General features: G+C 32.6%; 1 protein-coding gene and 1 long non-coding RNA gene across 11 annotated transcripts in view; one reads left to right on the forward strand and one right to left on the reverse strand.

Annotated features, from left to right (window-relative positions):
• Nucleotides 1-16,313, reverse strand: part of LOC141452305 (G-protein coupled receptor moody) — a 477,977-nt gene that overhangs the window by 6,294 nt on the left and 455,370 nt on the right. The window contains exon 1 of one of the 2 annotated variants that reach the window (XM_074124302.1): nt 394-609. The exons of the other annotated variant lie outside the window; for it this stretch is intronic. The gene's annotated coding sequence lies outside the window, so the exon portion shown is untranslated. Of the gene's footprint in view, nt 1-393; nt 610-16,313 lie in introns of those variants that run through there. 2 annotated transcript variants of the gene reach the window in all.
• LOC141452350 (uncharacterized) lies at nt 36-10,961 on the forward strand. Of its 9 annotated transcripts, none has more exons than XR_012457330.1 (7): nt 36-121; nt 856-998; nt 2,900-3,185; nt 5,417-5,558; nt 8,737-8,929; nt 10,154-10,283; nt 10,785-10,961. It is a non-coding gene; the product is annotated as an uncharacterized lncRNA (long non-coding RNA). The 9 variants fall into 9 exon arrangements; XR_012457327.1 differs by having other exon boundaries at nt 48-176; XR_012457329.1 differs by lacking the exon at nt 36-121 and adding an exon at nt 126-265.

A 16,313-nucleotide genomic window follows, 5' to 3' on the forward strand; every position in this document is an offset into this window, starting at 1 on the left:
AAACTTTTTTTAATTCAGTCTTATCAGCTGTACCACATTGAGGTAGATTAGCATCAAGTTTGAAATGTGATTAACTGAAAATACGAATGTTAAGGATTTATTTCATTTTTCTGTGAAATCTGTGAGTTTAGTTTCAATTTACTTGCAGCAAAAGTTAAGGAGAGCCACCTCGCATTGTAATTACACAAAACTTGACCAGAATTTCGTTAACTAAGATTCCATCCACTATTTCAATTCAATGATGTACACATTTGAAAAAATTCAAGTAATTGCTAAAAGAGAAAATTTTAAAAACAAAGATTTGAAATTATTTGTTGCTTCTACTTCGAATGATTTCTTGTAATGACAATAACAGGTTTTATAAGTTCTATTTCTTTTTGGCAATCCTCTTACCTTATTATTCACCATATTTCTTTTTTAAGAGAAGCACCATGAGTAGACATTCCTTAAAACGTGTTTTTTTTTTTATTGTAATATCATTCGTTCGAATTTTATTCGTTTGATTTAAAATATTCTGATTTTGAGATTTTGATATGAGTATTCTGGAGTTCTGCACTTACTGAGATTTAATGAACAATACCTTAAATGTGTTTGTGTTTTGTATTTTTGAATGATTTTATGTACATTACGTTTCCATGGTTTTTATTTATCACTTGCTGATAGAGAAAGACTTTAAATATCATTCCAATTAAAATAGGTATAATTGAATCTGATTTTTCAAGATTGAATTTTCTCAAAATAATGGAAACTTAAGAATAAAAAAATATTTCTCGTAAACTTAAGTTGACATTTGCTTCCTACATACTCAGTTTTCATTAAACTTCAAATTAATACAAAAAAATTAATTGACTTCAGATGTTCTGATATAAAAAATTACTGAAGGATTATTGAAGAATGTGAGATGACCCTGAACATCACCATGCAAATATAATTAATCAAAATCTGAGAGTAAACATGACGACTTTCTTTGGTTAAAATTTTCACTTCGCACAGAACAGGTACCGTTCAAAACTGCTTTGAAATGAATTATTCTAAAATAATTACCTTGATAAAAGTTATAGAGCTAAATACATATATGCAGCTTCTTGATAAAATATAAAACAGTCAAGTTTAGTGGCAGTTGAGAAATTTCCTTCAAACTCGAATGGTAGGTGGTACATGATATGGACTGAGTGATGTAGCCTTAGGTGTGATCTTTCTAATCCAGGAACGTCTAACAAAACGGGGTTCCACCAGAGCTGAATAGGAAAGGTGAAAAGAATTAGCCCAATTCCATCTCTAACATGGAGATGTGAGACAGACAAAATAATAGACTAATACATCAATAGGTTACATGAAATGCTGTAAAAAAAAAAGATAAATGTGAGTGTAAGGTAGTCCTATATAAGTCTAGTGAGACGTCAACACGGTTAAATGAGAATGTAGAAACTGCATTTATGTTTACAGAAATTGCCACTATACGAGAAATCCTACATCTTTTATTATTTTCTCATAGATTCGTAGTTCTCCATCGAATGGAGTATAAAGTAAGCCTATGTAATGGCGGCTTACAAGTCTCCAATATGCCCATTTCTCTATTTCATCTATTTCAGGATTAAACAACAAAAATTCTCAACTTTTTTGTTTCTGTTAACGATAATTGTCTAAAACATCAAGTTTTATTCTAAAAGAAATATTATTTATCGTATTTTTAAAGGGATTTTTTTTTCTTGCTTAAATCGAAAGTTTATCAAATACCTATGGGAGAAATGTTGGAAAAAAGATTTAAATTAATTATTTCATTGATAAAATCACGTTTAAAGTATTAGCCAATCACAATGTAGTATGGTTGCAAACAGTGGGCGGGTCATGCCCTCCTCTAGTGTTATCACGCCCCGTCCAGTGAAAACGATTCATGGCTGGTCAAAGCGTATTAACAATGGTGCTTTCAATACTTTTCTCTTATTTTTCAACATCTTCTATTATTTTCTCATAGTTTAATAACGTTTTTTGTTATTTTAGAAATAATATCATTCTTACGTAAATATGGAGAAAAAATGCTAACAAATTATTTAAAAAAAAAAAAAATTCAAGAAATTTTCTTGATAATATTATATTATGTTAAGATTCGGGATTCTTTCTAGTTAAAGTTACTATTGAACGATTATAATTTGAAGAATAAAACTTTGAACTAGCCTCCAACAACGTAATTTATTTCTTAAACTCAAAGAAATTTTTCCCAAATTAACTTTTTCATAAAATAAAATGTAATTATTTTTATATAAAAAAAGAGTTCAATAGAAGAAAAGCTCTCTCCTCTGAATTTATCTCTTTTCTTTTTTTCTCTGAAAGAAAAACAGAATTAGAGGAAATTGGTTTAGAACTTCACAAATTTACTGGATAGTTTCTTTTAAGTTAATTTGCGAAGCGATAGTATAGGTTTTCTGCCAACAAAATCACATTACTTTGCAACAAACAACAAAAATGGTGGCAGAGGTCAGGGTTTTGTGTTTACTTTTTTTTCCATTCTTCCCCGTCTTTAGAAGTTCATATAAACATATGAGCCGTTTATTTTGAAAGTGGCATAAGTCACTTTGTTTTTAAGTCGAGATATTTACCTAAGGGTTTGCGTTTTAACACGTTTAAAAATATGGATGCTAACTTTCGAGAAGATTTACTTGTATTTGTTATCTCATAATACTGATATTTTAAATTGCAATTTTTTTAAAAATGAAAAGATGCCGTTCACTTGTATTTAGTGTTGCCATTAACTCGATTTTTTTTTGAAAAAGTGACTTATGCCACTTTCAAAATAAACGGCTCATATATTACATAGGGGGAGTTAGTTATTTGGATTCATTAGTTCAACCTTATAGCAGGAGCCTACATATAATCTCTGTTATATATAATGTTCTTCCAGACTTGGTGCAGGTAACATGAGGATTTCTGGTTCGGAAAAAGAAGTCAGGCTGGCCAAAGCAGAAGCCCTACCTACACCAATAAAAACCAAATCTTTCCAGTAAACAAGAATTTTTTATTTTTTTGACAACCTCGCAACTGGAATGTTCAGAAGATAAATAACAAATTTCGAACTACCCTAACTGATTTTAAACCGATTGCCTTTCTCCTGCATTTCCTTGAATTTTAAATGTCTACATTACTTTGGCTTGATCACATTTTCTGGAGGGAACGTGGACAAAAAGAGAGTAAGAAAACAAACCAATCGCTTAAAAGTTCTCGAATTCCAGGTCCCTCAAACATTTTGTTTCCTAGTAAACTTAAAAAATGGTCGTGCAGCGTGATAACCAATTACTTTAAAGTAATAAAAATAATAATTAAAAAAACCTATTTAGTGAGAAAATTTTACAATAAAATGAAGTTCAAACGTTATTATGAATGAAAACCAACATGGGATCCATCGGACGAAATTTATTTTCTAGTTTTTTCTAGTTATGCTATCTTTCCAATTTACTTGAAATACCGAGTCCATTTTTTGGTTGCAGCACCTGGCCAGTTCATTGAAATTTGTTTAAATCAATATCAATATTAAGAAATATTACTATTTCACACTTTTATAGAAAGGAATCTTCGATAAAGACTTTATTATTATTATTTGACAATTTAAAACTGTTACTCCGCTACAGGAACCAGAAACAAATGGAAATAATCTTTTAATATAAATTGAAGGGGAAGGAGATAACACCGAGAAATGGAGAAATTACTCCAAACCATTTCAGTAAACACAAACCAAACATTGTACTATTGACAAGAGTTGGAGAAGGACACTGTCTCTCAGTCGTCAAGTGGGGCATTATCTGGAACGGATGATGAGAAAAGTTGATGGATTAACGGATTGTGAAAGTTTACGAAAAGGGAGTAGAATTCGGATTAGGTCAATGATGAATTAGATCTTTAAGTCGTATTGGATTGTCATGTTGGAAAGATAAAAAAGTAGCATTAGTTATAACTAAGGGAACATTTTCGATTCAAGGTATTGGAGACGGTGAATGCTGTAACGCTTCGACGATACTTAGTGCAACATTCTCCTTGATTTTCGGGTTTCTTAACACAAACGATTGGTTACTAACAATATTAAAAGATATGAGCGAATAAAAGACCTTAGTATTAATGTTACTGTCTTCTTGTCGGATCTGTTTATTTAATAAAACTTAGCAACGATAATATCCCAAATCTTTGACGAATTGTTCCTGCATTGATTCCAACGTCTTCTACGAAAACTAGAAAGTGTTTATGCAGACCAGACTTGGTATTAGTTAGTTTGAAAATGACCATCATTCCAACAGGATAATACACTACATCATTAAAATAGAAATTGGCCCACCAGAGAAATGGATTTTTTTCCACGATCTGGCACCAATCAACCATTATTTCTATCAATCTCTCATTTCCAATTGAGGACTGACAGTGCAACAATACAGAGATGGTCACCGCTACAATTGAAGAATACTGCTTTAAACAAAATTGTAGCAGCGTGGAATCCAGTAGTTAGCCGAAACTAACTTTCAACTACCTCAGAACTTGATTGTCTATTTTGAATTTTGCCATTAATATGTTATTATTTTTTCTGTGACTTTTTTCTTAACCTCATTATTTGATTTGAGAGGATCAAGGTATCTAAGACCAACGGCTTATTAGATTATTTTAGAACAATAATCGCTTTTGATTCCAACATTAAAAACGAAAAAAACTTTCAGTGAAAACGTCTAGTTGGCCAATTTCCTCAAAATATTTAGATCTATTGATGCTGGCAATTTTCTTTCTATAGCGGAGGTACATATAACGATTATCTCAGCTACGTAATGGAGTTTAGTTACTAGAATATGAATAAAACTGGTACAAGATGTCTGGTCAGCCAGCCATTACCATATTCTAGTTTGAGGGAATAATATGTACAACTACTAGCCGGTCCTAGTAACGCTCTGACACTATACACACAAACCACCCTCTCTCTTAGTGCGCGTCCCAATTCTAGAGCTTCTACATCATTTCTAGTCTCTACTAAAGTGCTACCTCAGTCACATTTGCATCTCATCCAACCAGTTGCAGTAATTGATGTCACGAATTCTGCCCATGTGTTATCGAATGCAAATGTGGTCCTCTAATATACGAGTATAAACAACTCATTCCCTCTCACTGTTCCAACCTCAAAAATGTTCGAGTCGAATGTCAAAAAACATTTTTTCGTTTTCAAGAGACTTTAGAACTTGTACTTGAATTTCATTATAATAACACGATATCTGGCACGCGTAAGAGCAAATATAAATTACACTTTTATAATTACAATTTCACTAAATTGCACCACTTTAAAGATGATACCATGGTTACAATTAATTAATCATTCACAAACATCAAAATTATGTACCTTTAATTAATTTTATAATTATACAAATTCATGTCAAAAAAATTCTTATAACAGTTCGAAACATGTACATATAATGAGCACGTCTACCGACGAAATGGAATCTTAATTTATGCTGATTTCGAAAACTATGGAAGGACTGAATCGGACGATTGACCTGTTGCACATGCTGAAAAAAATATGAACAAATTCAAGCGAGGTAACGTAAGTTGCTTTACAAATACTGCGTTATTTTCACTTTGTAGAGTTTAATATGGATCTATGAAGCAGTCAATATCAGGCAATATTTTATGACATCTTGCATTTATTCATTTCTACTGTCGGTAGATTACTTGATCTACCATGATATAATGCAGTGATTTAAAAATAAAACATTTTAATTTCATGATTTTAGGATTTTAGTTAACATTCCGTCCGAAAGGAAAAAGTCGATTAGCCGCATTCCATTTGCGTTAAACGGAATGGATTAAGAGCTAGATCGATCTAATTATTTTTGTACATTTTTTTGTAGTAGTCGTACAGTCTGACGTATTTCAGTTGGTAGCAAACCCTCTGAAAAGGGTTGGGGTCTTTTAATTTTGAGATTTTTTCATAAACGATCTAACGATTGGTAAGGTACACTTATTTGCACACTTTTAGTTGGAACAGTTCCCTCATTAAGCAGTCCTGGGAGAGAAGTGGGGCCAAGTATACCTCTAAAGTGTCATTAAGTGTAATGGGCGTCCTCACTACTCAAATAATGCTTACGCGAATTCAATATGGAAGTAAATTTAAAATTTAAAGAAAATCGTTTGGACGCAAGTGCCACTTTTATTAAGATAATTTATTGTCATTACATAAACTGTGATAAGATAAAATGGAGCAAAAGTTTTTGCTGATGTATTTTAATTCGACGCCATTACCGCCATATATCGTTAGTAAAACCCTTTTTCCTCTTGGAGTTAAAAGCGATTAAATCCCCCACCCGAAGAGCTCAAATCTTGAACCCAATCCTGGAGGACCTGGTTCTTGACAGCCATCCCCATCAAGGCTAAGAGCCCTAACTAACTGTCCTACGCAAAGAGGCAAAGAGGTTGCGGAGAAAAAAAAGGAATCCTCGAGCCTATGGAGAGTGGACCCGTTTATTATTATTTTAGCCGCCACTTCCGTCAAGCAGAATATCCTGTGGAAATATTCTTGCTCCCTCTCAATAAGGAGATTTTTTTTAAAAAGTATCATTAAAACTTAATTTTCATCAACATATCATTACGATTAAAAAAAACACCTAAATTCTAAAGTAGACCTGTGAATTCTTTTTAACCCAAATGACCACTTGCAATTTTTTTTTTCCATGTTGGCTGACAGCATCAGTAGAAAAGAAAAAGATAGTTTATTGAATTTGCACATACAGAGACTCCCATTAATATTGGGACAGTACATACAGAAGTTAAAAATTGACGAAAATTAAAAGTGGCACCCATTTATTCAAATTTTTATAAATTCATTTCATTTTATAATTACTATTAATTAAATAAAAACTATTTAAATAAGTACATAAAAATGTTTTGGTAGATTAAAAAAAATATATATAATAATAAGAGCAAATTCTACCTCTCATAAATATTGGGACACTATTATAATTTATAGTTTGTCCAAGGTTTTGCCCGAATATTTATACAATTTGTAAATATATACCTTAAGCATATATTCAATATGAAATTAATAATTAAATTAGTTTATATAAATCAAGCCAGGTGTAACATGTCGCGCAAAAATACAAATACAACGATTGAACAAAGAAATATTATAATTTCTTTGCACAAAGACAATAAAAAGTGTTAGGACAGAAAAACTGATCGGACCTAAAACATCTACTGCGTGGAACATCATTCAGCGTTACCAAAAAGAAAAAAGAATTGTTTCAACCCCACAAAAAGGCCGTCCTCAACTGCTCTCTGAGAGAGAGCAGCGTTATATATTAAAAGAATTAAAAAAGATCACCGACTTAGTGCTCCAAAACTTCTATGTGAAATTTTTGACATGTTTAGAAAGCAAAAAAGGGGCAGAAACTGTTCGGAGAGTGCTAAGAAAACTCGACTATTATGGTAGAGTAGCCTGGAAGAATCCTTTTGTCAGTAAGATAAATCGTGTTAAGAGAGTGAAATTTGCCGAAAAATATTCCAATGTAAATAGTGACTTTTGGAATGATATACTCTAGAGATGAATCAAAATTTAATGTTTTCCAGTCAGATGGAAGGGTTATGGTCTGGAGGAAAGCGAATGCTGAACTCGAAAAGAAGAATTTACAGCCAACTTTAAAGGGTTTTAAAGCTGCACCTCCGGGTGGAGGTGGGTCAGTTCTGGTTTGGGGCTGGATGACCGCATCAGGATTTGGAGAATTAGTGTTTATTGATGGAATGATGCACAAAATGGTTTATAGTAATATATTAAAATATAATTTGAAAAAAGTGCCCAAACATTTGGTATTTTAGGGTCTTCTAAATTCTACCAAGATAACGACCCCAAACCTACGGCTTGGGTGATACGTCAGTGACTGTTATACAATTGCCCAAAAGTTTTCCATACCTCTCCGCAGTCACCAGATCTTAACCCCATTGAACATTTATGGCAATATTTAGCCAGTGCTTTAAGAAAAACGAATAATATCTAACAAAAATGAATTAAAACGATGTTTCCTGGAAGAATGGGGAAAAAACACCACCTGAATTAACCAAAAACTTGTTTCACCTATGCCTGATCGTTTGAGGGCTATTGTAAGTCAAATAGCAATTATTAAATTATTACCAACCAATTATTAAATGGTATGAGATTTTAATATTGAACGTTTAAACACTAGCACTTCTGGTGTCCCAATATTTTTGAGAGCTTTATTTTACACTTTTTCAAAAAGTACTACCTAACAGTTTGGAATTTCATTGATTTATACTTATATATAATTTCTACAGATGTTGCTAATGTAATTAAAAAAAAAAAAAATCCCAAACTTTTGTATGTTGTTTTCATTTTCCTTTTAAATCATTTTGTAAAAGGTGTCCCAATATTAATGGGAGTCACTGTAGTTATAAGTGGATGCAGTATATATCGGTGTTTTATCTTTCTTTGCATGTTATATTTCCTAAAATTATAATCGGCTTCGATTCTTTAAAGTCTGATTCATCTTGTGATACATTGACTTTCAAAATTTTAAATACAATCTAGATGTATTGACTGGGTTAACATCTCTAAATGAACTTGAAAGGAGAAGTTCACCTTGGAGAATTGAAATAATGAAACAAAGCTTACAATGGTGGATAAATCTCAAATAAAGTTTATATTATCAGTTACCAGTTATTTTCATTAGGTTATTCATTTGATCAATATTTATTCTTTGTTTGTAGTAAGCTAGCGAGATATCATGGATCTCCTTTATGAAATAACTATCACCTTGTCATTGATTCGTATTTGGGGATATCGATTGGTTTGCCTTATAGAATTGTACATATTCATATCAAGCCGGCCAATAGAGTTCATTGACGATTTGGATTTTGCAGAATTTGAAGATGCATGATCTTAGTTCACTTTACTAAGAAGGTATATATGGTAAATTAATTTTTTGGCAGTATAACTAGCGTTAAATTTTTTATCTTAAATAAAAAAATTATAGTAGTGTTGGAAGAAAACTAACATGCCTGTATTCAAGGAGCACTTTAGTGCAAATTCAGCTGACTCAAATGAGGAGAGTGAAGATTAGAATTGGTAGTTACATGGACCTGATGAGTTTAGTTTTTGCATTAACTAATGCATTTTCGAGGGCTTGAAACGCTTTTATTTTTGAAACATATAAAGTTATGTTAATAAATAACACTAACCAGTTGATAACTTACCAGATATCAAAGCGAAGCTGTTCCGCTTTGTCCGTCAACGGAACGTATCCGTCAACTTGAATAAGTTCTCTATTAAATGGAACTTTATATCTTTATTTGAACTACAGATCTTCGTAGACAACGCAATAATTTTTGTAATTGCCAGTAATATAGATTTACTAGGCTAAAATATATTTACAGGTCCATTTCCATAATTGTAGCAATGAATAAACAAAAAATGATCTATCTATCTTTCGGATAACATAGAGAAAAGTATATTTTATTATTTGTTGCAAAGAAGGCGCTTTAAAATAGAAGAAAAGTCTATTGTTATTAGTTGGAACTCTCGAGTATATGTCCGTACCGAAATTTAACTAGTCTCACGTCATCTACCAATATCTTGCTCAGGTTATTTTACAAAGGATGCAGGCTACAAAGTAAAGTCTGCTTCTAAATAAACTGCTCTATTCAATCAATTAATGGCTCCGTAAATGCAAGAATGACAAATTGTTAAACATTTTATAAATAATAACGATGGGAATTAGCACTGTTTTGGAAAAGTAAACGTCCCATTGTTCAGGGCATTTACGTTTTAGTTGTTTCTTTAATTTTGCTAGAATATTTAAAAAGAAACACCTCAACTTCGAAACATTTACTTTACTGGAATGAAAGAACATTTGTAATCAGCTTAACTCGGTTGCATTTATTAGTCTCAAGAAAACAAACCTCTCCAGCTTTCAAAGCTCTTTATGTAAATTACAATAAATCACTTCTCCAAGTACGAAGTTTCCTTTGTGTTCTTTTTTTTTATGAAATCTAATCGCTTTCATTTTTCACTTTAAATTGGGCTAATGCCTAACTTTCGCCTTGTTTATGGGTTTACCCATCCTTTAAGTCAACATTTATTTCCAATATTTCTGTTTAAAATTTTTCTACTTTCATTTTATTTTAGAACATCCTAAACCATAAGATCTCGTTGGCCTCCAGTTTGACACTCCTGTTTTACAATATTAGAACAATGCCGATCTAGTCAATTTTTCAGTTATGCTTTCGAATCCTGCATGGAATTTTATAAGTTAAGTGTAAGTTCCACGTCTTAAAATACTGTTTTTCTGTATATTTGTTGCAAAATTTTATTTGAAATGAAGTAATATTAATAATTTTACTTCTGAGATATGCTGAAAATTTTTAACTTTTGAAAGTGCAACTTTTTTTTATAATATTTATAAAGTCTATCTAAAAGTTATAAGGAATGATTGGAACTACATAGTTGTTACGTTTATTTTAAATTCTTTGAGTGATGAATTTGTTTAAGAAGAAGCAGTTTTTTGCTTTGTTTTTGTTTTTCCAACGCAGAATGCTTGCAAGATGGCACCAGCTAATTAATGACGATTTTATATTGTTTTATACTTATGAAATATATTTTAATTTTACATCCAAAGAATTATTGGCCTAACCTATAGTATATTAAAGTTAACTGTGTGAACTATACACAGGAAGTTATATAAGTCTTGTTGTAGGTACAATATTTATTACAATGCCATCTCTACTTTTGTTTTAAATGAAAAGTTACTGTTTTCCAGGGGGATCACAAATAAATTTTAATGTGACTCTTCCACCAGAAAAGCTATGTTGGAAGGTTTTTCACCGCGCTGAGCTATTGAACTCTTCCAACGTTTTTAATAAGCGCACAGGATCAAATGTAACTAACATAATAAATCTAACATAATTTTAATAAAGGTTTTTATTAATTAATTAAATAGTTTGTCAATACTATATACTAAACAATGTAATAATTGAGTGTGATGAAAGTTAGTTGGAAAAGGAGAGTGGGCTACCTACAACATTCTGCAGTTGTAGAGTACGTCTTCAAATCCTGAAACCACTCTCTGAAGCCTAAACATCTTTGAGTTTTTCTATCTTAGACTGCGCAGACTTTCTGAGGAAGTCAAATATTTAAACTAGGGCTAATCACTCCGAGGAAGGTCACAGTGCCTCTGTTTTACGTTAATATCGAAAATGATCTCAACCTTTGAGGTTAATATAGGAGCCCTCGCTGGTGCAGATCTAGTGTAATAGCAATTTCTGACCTACACTACTTTAGCCAACCCTCTTTCAAACAGCTACTTAGGGTACTTACTAATTTGCATTTACTTATACAATTTAAAGTGGCTTCAGTACCTTGATACTATTTAAAAAGTGCTATGTAAGTGGCTACTATTTACAAAAAAAAAAGTATTAGCTCTAAAGATGACCTAGGTACTAGGTTACCACTGAGTATTGGCTCTTCCACTTGCTACAGCTTTCCTGGTGAAACGTGGCAAGGAAGGGATGCATGGGACTCCAGGAGTGGTTACCACTGAGTATTGGCTCTTCCACTTGCTACAGCTTTCCTGGTGAAATGTGGCAAGGAAGGGGTGCATGGGACTCCAGGAGTGGTTATCACGGAGTACTGGCTCTTCCACTTGCTACGCCTTTCTTGGAGAACATGTTTTCCTTAAACTGGATGATAAATAGTTAATTAATCGTTTGTCGGTGGCAAAGTTTGCAGTAAAGCGGGACTTTTTTTTTTTATTCACCCAAAATCAGCAAGAACTACAATTGTCCAGACCTAGCATGCTCAATAATCGGTCAGCAAGCTTGCAAAGTTTGGCAACAAAGTGGATGTTAACCTATGAGTAGCTACTCTTTTAAAAACTGTCTAGGACGACACTAAAAATATTAAAGATATCTGGGCGGGACCTATGCCCACGTCACCGCAGCCACAAGAGGCGCAGCCAAAAGAGACCAAAAGAGTACGACACTAAATTTCAATGTAATTGAATAAAAAATAGTAAAAGTCAAATTAATTTAAAAAAATAATTCATTGAAATTCTGTTTAGATAAACACTCTTAATATATTTTTTTTGAATACAAAAAAGAAACTAAAATATTCGTATTGTAAGGGAAAAATATTTATTGAAGCGCGAACTGATAAATTTTATTGGTTGTTTGTCAACACTTGATATACGACTTGTGGTCGCAATAATTCATATCTCCATTTTATTTTGCAGGAATAGCGTAGAGCGGGTATAGCAAAGAAAAAAATAAAATAAAAAAATTGTATTTTAGCATATGTGTCCAGTTTAAAAAACAGGTTGAAAATTTTGGCTAGAATAAACCATTACTCGTATAAACTAGTTGCAAGGACACTGGAGGGATTAGAACGGTTTTCGGCCAGCCACCTTACCAGCAGTGTTCGATCAATATTTATGACTTTTACAAATATCTTTCAGCACCTCCTCGTTTAACGGAACAAAGGAGGTAGTGGAAGGCAGAAGATAAATTTGTTTTCACAAAAAGAGTCAACTTATTTTCTTAAAACTTTTGATTCTTACTGAATATCCTTACACGTGTATCACTTTAAATTGAATTGGTTTTCCAGAAAAATCTGGTTTTAGAAGAGTTTTAGGCAGTATGTTGGTATAATAATTAATTACCCTTGTTTTTAAGAGATTATGGCGCTGTATTTTGAATCCGCTGGTACTATTAATAATGTTCTTACCCTAATGCTGTTACTAATAAAAACTATTACCAATACTATTAGTTAAAATTTGTCTGAATACTCCTTACAATTAAACGCACAGTATTTTTGTTTATATATAACACTATACATAGTTTACCTGTCGTACATAACTCAATCACACAAAGAAGCGAATGTAACTTGTAAAAACGTCAACATCAAACCACAGAAATATAGTCTCAAATTTAGAATTAATTCTATGATACACAGAACTCCCATTGAAGTAATATTGCTCAGCTAAATGTTTTCAAATAAAAATGTTTGATTAAAATGTAAGCAGATAGTATTCTAAAAGTAAAAAATAAACTCTCTGGAGACGTTTTTAAGAAAATTACCAAAACTCAAGAAGGTATCTATTTATTTACAAACAGGTAGTAATTAAACTAAACTAATTTAAATTTTTTAAAAAAATTAAAATTCAGAGCATAAATGTATCTAGGTAAGTAATAAATTTTTGTAGTACAATTGCAAAAGCAGCACTACAAAAATGGCAGACAGATTACAGCAATGGTAATAAAGGAAGATTCTATAAAACTATGGTAGATCAGTTACCTAGACAACCATGGTTTAAGGGAATTGTCACAAATAAATGGGTTGTTACGACAATAAGCAGGCTGAGAGCGAACCACGCGGTGTGCGGATCGTATCTACACAGGATCAACAAAAGGTCCTCTCCTTTTTGCGTAGATTGCAATGGGAGGAGGATTTCAAACATATAATAATGATATGTCCATGTTATGTGGTAGAAAGGAAACGAATGTTTGACGACATATACAGGTATTTAGATGCATAGATTTAGATGCAAAATCTATGTGCTTAAATCTGTAGCAGAGCTAACAAAGAAATATGAATTTATTTAAAAGTTATAGCCGATTAGAATGAATGGAAGAAAATGATTAGAGAAGGATTACGTGATTTTAAGCTATAAGGATGGCAGGAATTTAGAGTACTGATCCATCCATTAGTTGTAAGGTTTATGTAAATAGTTGTATTGTATAGTAGAGGGATGAAGTATTTATAAGTAAGAATGGAGAGTAAGTGATATTCTAGTGATAAGCACCTAGACGATGCTGGCTGTATGGCGGAAGCCAATGCCAAAAAAAAAAAACCAAATAAATAAATAAATGTGGCAGAAATAATCAAACAAACAGGAATAGAATTCTAAGTAGACATGTTAACGACATGAGTATTTCATTGAATTCAAGTTGACTTCCAACTAAATTAATCATTAATAAATAAAATAAAACCGTAAACAGAGAATGAGCTGATGGAAAGTGTTGTGCATTACAAACTGCATGAAAAGTTATCCATGGTTAAGCACTTTAATATTTTCTTGTTTTGGTACTGAACCTGAATGGCGAAGTATTGTGAATATGATTTGTTTCTACTTTCTTACTCTCTCTGAAAGTGCTATTATATTATTTTATTTATTATTTATTTATTACTTGTTACAACTAGCAGTTTTACAAGAGAGTTGGGACTTCACAAAATATAGTAAAAATATAATATACTGTAAAGTTTTTCTTGTCCTTTTACTAAGAAAGAACTTTACTTACACAACTAGTGCCTGCCACTAGTTATTTTAATAATATGTGGGTTTGATTAAATAATAAAACTCGCTAAATTTGTAAGTAATAACCTGATTTATTCACACATTAACATTAACTAACATGAACATTTACTAGCAACTAACGCTATTCATTACAGTCACCATTTACAACAGTCACAACAGTTTACTGTTACTTACTCACTACGTAACGCCACAAAACTGTTCCACGACCCCTGGTCCGCACTGCACCGAATTGCACTAGTCTCAGCTGCACTAACACAGCTCTACTCATCAACTGACTAATTGCCCAACTAGCTACCACTGAAGCACTCCACAACACTGACTCTCTCTAACTATGTCTCAACACTGACTCTCCAAGACTAACTCCAAAACTCACTGACTGACTAGAAACTACAAGACTGTAAAACTCTTAGAACTCGATTAAAAACTGATTAACAACTCTAATAACTCCTTAAAACTCTAAAAACTGACTTCTCCAGCTGTGTCTGCCTCCTTTTAACTGCGTGCCTCCCTCCAACTGGGACTGCCCTCCTCCAACTCTCTGAGCATAAGTTTCCACGCCCTCCTGACGTTCATTGGCTGGAGAAAACATACTGCCACCCCCTCAGCTGGGGCCGCCCTCCTCCTACTCTCTGTCTCGCTCCTACCTGTCAATCACTGGCTGGGAAAACACATATGCCACCACCCCAACTGAGGCCTTTCTCTTAGCTGGCTTTTACACAGGTCACTAACTCCTTGAACAATCTAGCCCTTTCCTTTCTAGTTTAGGTAGAGACCGTCCCTCTTGTCTACACAGTGGTGGCCTGATACCGACTTTGGTCGCTTAACCCCTAAAACAATCTAGGCCTTTCTTCTATGCCCAGGTCAACTTCGTTACAATACATTACGAAAAAGTAGAAAAATTACACCTATAAAAAACAACCAGTAGTGCAGCACAATGTATAAGAAAGATATCCTCTGGACACATCATTTGAAAAATTTAACTACAAATTTTTATATTGACTAAAGTGCTATTATATGTATTAATGGAACTGATTAATGGAGTTACTTCAAATATGGAATTGATTAAACATTTTGTAAGTGAATAATCTTAACGAATCTGAATTAAATTAAATAAAATTTTAAAAAATCACGGATTTTCGCAGGAACTATTTGGGGAGAAACATTCGTAACAAAACTTTACATTTGAACTTTTATTAACTTTAAGTTATACTGTGGTTACGCACCACACAAACCACTCCCAAAAATAAACTTAGGTTAATTAGTTAGGAGGCCTCAAAACCAGTATTTCTAGTAAAAACACATTTTTTCTAAAATTTGAAAATTTTGTCTTACGAACAAAAACTTTAATAATAATTGGCGTGTCAAGATATTAGTGTGAAAAGTCAGGGAAATGAGAAAGAAAATCGTGTTTTTGACGCCAGATTTGATTTTATTTTATTTATGTAGCTATGTTTATAAACCCAGGCCTTCGATCGTGTTTGGCATCCATTAATCCTGGATTATTGTTCAAAGTAAAAAAGATAGTGTACCTTCAACAAAACTTCTTTAATCGTATGATTAAGATAGAACGCCTATAAGCACTGTCGGCCACTGGGTAATATTTTCTGCTTACAGACTGTCCATTACAGGGTAGATTTTAGCCATAAGTTGCATTTATGATTAGAAAGATAAAAGCTAGAATCAAACCCTAGCTTCCTGTGAGAGCTAAATTGCATTAACTACTGAGTTAATCCACAAGTATAATGAGAGCTCAAGTCCAAAAATAGTTTGGAATCTGGATTAAATGGGAATTGTGGGCCAATAGTACAGCACATAGTCGAAATTTCACATAAGAGTAGAAGTTTCTGAATACTGGGAATAGATGGAAGAATAGAGATGGTTCTCTAAATTTTTCTTTAAAATAGAGATGAAATCGGGCTGAAGGTAGAAGATGAAATAGTTCTCCAAGCTATTCAGACACATCAGTGTATTGTCACA

This window comes from Rhodnius prolixus, unplaced genomic scaffold (assembly GCF_049639745.1).
Source record: "Rhodnius prolixus isolate KJV_2025 unplaced genomic scaffold, Rpr scaffold_3, whole genome shotgun sequence".
Classification (NCBI taxonomy): domain Eukaryota; kingdom Metazoa; phylum Arthropoda; class Insecta; order Hemiptera; family Reduviidae; genus Rhodnius; species Rhodnius prolixus.